Source organism: Poromitra crassiceps (assembly GCF_964638095.1).
Source record: "Poromitra crassiceps genome assembly, contig: HAP1_SCAFFOLD_157, whole genome shotgun sequence".
In the NCBI taxonomy this organism is placed as follows: domain Eukaryota; kingdom Metazoa; phylum Chordata; class Actinopteri; order Beryciformes; family Melamphaidae; genus Poromitra; species Poromitra crassiceps.
The window spans coordinates 262,127-266,652 of record NW_028152211.1 but is presented as its reverse complement, the minus strand read 5'-3'; positions in this window follow the sequence as shown (position 1 = coordinate 266,652).

The following is a 4,526-nucleotide window of genomic DNA, read 5'->3' as shown; positions in this document are numbered from 1 at the left end:
TCTGTGTGTGGCTGCCTGTTACTGGGTCAACAAACCAGCGACTGTGGTTGACAGGAAAGTGTCTGTATCCAAGATTGGTCAGTACACCTCTGTAGGCCCGCCATTCGTCACTGAGGATGGTGCTTCTGGGACGCACATGGCGCACAATTAGTGGGAGAAGATGACGTCTGGACCTACGTTGGACCAATTTTAAAATTGGTCTGTTACACCTTTGGCCAACACCCATCATCCCGAAGACCCACTTTCGTCTCCGCCAGGTGTTGGCGAACCTTCCTCGTCCATACTGAAAAGATGAAATATTAAATTCAGGTTATTTCAGGCACAAATCTCACGTTCTTACTGCTTATTCATGCTGTTCAGTATGCATGAATCCCCATTTCTGTTAATGTATACCCCTAAAGTTGCTTCCTAAACCAACGGACTGAAAACACTGTCAATCTGCAGTTTAGGGCTTTCTGTATATGCACTAAAGGTAAAGTAAAGGGAAAGTCCCACTGATTGTCACGCAATGTCTGAAATTTGTTCTCCGCATTTGACCCATCCCCTGAGGGAGCGGTGAGCGGCAGCAGCGCCGCGCTCGGGAATCATATGGTGATCTAACCCCCCAATTCCAACCCTTTTGATGCTGAGTGCCAAGCAGGAAGGCAAAAGGGTCCCATTTTTATATAGGCTTGGTATGACTCGCCCGGGGATCGAACACACGGCCTCCCAGTCATCTCCCAAGTCATCTTTTTAAATGCGGAAGACTGTAAAGTGTTCGATAGCCTGAGGGTGGATGCTGCAGCCACCAGCAACAAAGCACCTACAGCCAGCAGCTCCTCTGCTTCGTTAGCTGAAACGGACAACGACGACGACGAAACTTCAAGTGTCGCAAGTGAGGCGTCGACTTCTTCAACATCAGGTAACGTCATTTAATTAGCTAACGTTAGCTGGATAGTTGTAGCTTATAGCTTAGCATGTTTAGTAGCGTAACTAGCGTTGCTAACGTTATTATTATTATCCTCAGTTCGTGTCACCGTGAGACGTGTTATTCAACGTTCCACTCTTGCTTTCTTTGCTAGGCCACCGTGTGAGAGTCGCACAGGAGACACCCTTCACCCTAGCGAAGAAAGCAGCTTTACCCCGGCAGAAAGTAATGGCTCAATTCCACCACATTTTACAGCCCTGCACAGCCCGTCACCACTCGGCTCTACTTGCTTCAACCCGATGGACGTTCTGCTTCGACCGCCCTTCATCTGCCCCCGCCCACACCTGGTCGTCACAGCGACCGCATATCTGCCCTCCACCCATGTTCTGAAATAGGCTATAACATAACGTTACAATTAAATCCATACACAGAACTTTTAAACTGTTTATGAAATACTGGTGCCTCTAAATTACCTACAGTGTGTGTGTGTGTGTGTGTGTGTGTGTGTGTGTGAGAGAGAGAGAGAGAGAGAGCAGTGCTGGCATGATCACAGTCCTTGATCCTGGCCTGAGCAGCCAGCTCATAGCATCACAGCATGTTGGGCGGGTGTTACAGTGTACATGGGCAAAAGTGACAATCGACCAGGAGAATGGATATCACTTTGTTGTTAGTCAAAACTCACAAGCGCTGCACGAGGGACGGGCGCGAGGGACGGGGGTTGCGCTAGAGTGAAGCCTCTACCCCCGCGGCCTCTCACCAGGCAAAACCGCGGCTTCACCAGGCGCCTGCGGCCTAGCGGAGCCGACGCAGCACTAACTACACAAGCGCTTCAGAGCAGCGGACTTTTGGACAATTGAAACCACCGCGCCGATTTTATTTCACCAGAGGCGAAGGCAGCAAAACAAAAGACTGATAGAAAAGCATAATAGAAGAGAAAAGAAGGTAAACTGGTATGCAGCGCTGCATTGACAGTCAGTAGGATATAGAGAGTAAACACGATTCTGCCTGACCAATCAGTCGCCTACAATGTTTTCACGTCACGGTATGGACCCGGGTTGGCAGAATAGAACCCCGACGAGGCAGGTACTAAAAGTAGCCCAGCTCAGCCCCAAATCAAACCGAGCTGGGCCGGTTTATACCGGTGGGATGAGACCAAAAGTCGAGTCGAGCGGAGCGGGACCGCGCTACTAGCTGCGGTGGGATTGGGCCATATATGAGTGCCACAGGGCAGTGACTGCCTTCATTGTAAAAGGCATGTTGCCCTTCGCAACGGTGGAGTCTCCATGGTTCAGGTAAATTATTTATTTATGTATAAATGGGTGATTGTGTGTGTGTGTGTGATATTCATAGAGTAAGCTAAGTTACTAACAATAGTTATTTTTATTGTCTATATATAGGGAGATGACAGGGACCCTGAACCCAAAATACTCCCCTCCCTCCAGAGACCTTCTCACAAACACACTTATCCCAGCTTGGTGTCGTGTTGAGAAGAAGAATGTGAAGGAGGAACTCAGGGCAGTTGACCATATTGCAGTGACCGCTGATGGATGGAGCAGTGTGGCACAAGACCATTACCTCACGGTCACTACCTTGCTGCGACAAGTAAACTCTTGGTTTGGGAGGGAAGAGGGAGGGAGGGAGGGGTTTTATTTTGTTGGGTGCTGCTGCTAAACAAAAAAAAATCTAAATAAAGAACAATGTTGAAATTGAGAAGTTTGGACTTATTTGTTTTACAACTGTACATTTTTGTTGTTGCAAAAAAAAAAAAAAAAAAGTTTTTTTTGTTTAGTTTTTTTTTTTACTCAAAAAAGTATCGAAAAGGGTACCGTTTTTGGTACCGTACCGAATTCCAGGTACCGGTACCGTACCGGTATCGATTCAAATGTGAACGGTACCCAACCCTAATACTAGGACTATAATATGCGCGCGGGATTCCGAGACGTGTGTATATATTTATATATATATATATATCTCAATTCAAGTTTCAATTCAGGTGGCTGAATTGAAACTTCACCCTAGTTTCAATCCGGGAGGGGTGGATGGCTGGATGCTATCTGAAAACGCACTCCGAGGCAGAAATATGGCTGGGCTGCTTGGTCTTGTGTGAAAGCAATTTCTCTGGCAAGGCTGCCAGCGTTGCGGGCCTTCTGAACTGCAATATTGCGCGATCTGTGTGTGAAAGCGGCTTATGTTTGCAATTAACATCACTGGAAGAGCACAATTGAATTTAGATTTCATGGGGGGCTTTCCCTTTAACATTATGTGAATATGATCCTTAAAGGATGGGTTTTCCGTGGGGAATATGAATATATATTAAATCTCACGCCCCTAAGGTTTCGAATCCGTTGAAATTTTTGAAATTGGAGGTTTACTCACAGAGATATCAACCGAAATCCACTCTGTGTGTGGGGGGGGGTGGTGGGGGGGAGGTGCGGGTGCGGGGACTCGAAATACTACATTTCCCACAATGCACTGGGCTCGCGTGGCCTTCGTTTTTATGCCCACCCCTCAGGCATTTGGCTGATATCAAACTCCAGTAGGTGGCGGTAATGCACATATATGTTTGCCAACCGCCATAAAACTCAAAGAAGAAGAAGAAGAAGGCTTCGACAATGAAATATACAAAGAACAAGAAATAAATCGAAAATAAAATTGCCTCCAAATTGCACCAAATGTAAACGGTAGTATATATGTCGGGAGATGTCTTCATAAAAAAAATTTCATGCATTTTAAGGCATTTTCGTAGGAGTTACGCGCATCTGATGTTGTAACTATTTTCTGTAAAAATGTGTAAAAACGGGTACATTGCTCAGCGTTGATTTCGTTACTTCAACCCACCTACTACTAGATGTAAAATTTGACGAGCTTTCCAATGCCGCCAGTCCCGTGTCGATTAGTGCTTCCCTTCCCGAGATAATGGTCTCTTTGCAAGGAACTATGGGAAGCTAATATTAGCTACAGCAGGCTAGGCGGTTGAAAAGATGGCTGCGTTTTTGTTTTGGTCAAGGCCTCTGAAGGGGCGTGGAGGACCTCTAGAGGCGGGACCATGGCCAACAACAGTTGTAGTTCATAGGTGCACGAGTTCCGCAAGGCGGACTTAGGCCAGATGACGCGAAACGCGTCGGCTGGCCCAAAAAATATGTGAGAGATGCTTGATATCTCTGGCAGTGAATATCCAATTTCAAAAATTTCAACGGATTCGAAAACCTTAGGGGCGTGAGATTTAATATATATTCATATTCCCCACGGAAAACCCATCCTTTAATTGTAACTGCCTTACCTTTCGCTTATGACGAAAGTTGCTCTCATCCAGCATCACAAACTCCCTGTGACTTCCAACAACCTGGCCCTTCCTTGCAGCATATGATGCCATTGAGTTTATGCATATGCTTCTTATTTTCCGGGCCATCCTGGAGAGGGTTCGTGAGCTTCCAGCAATACCATCCTCTATCATATCCATTTGGCGTAATCGGAGCCCCTGTGAGAACCTGTTTCAGTGACAGATATGTTGAGGAGACAAATACAGTTACTAGTTCAGCAGATTGACAATCAAATAGGGCTGTGCAATAAAATAAGACACTCAACACTCGGGGGTTTTGACTCAATTTGTCCACTAAGT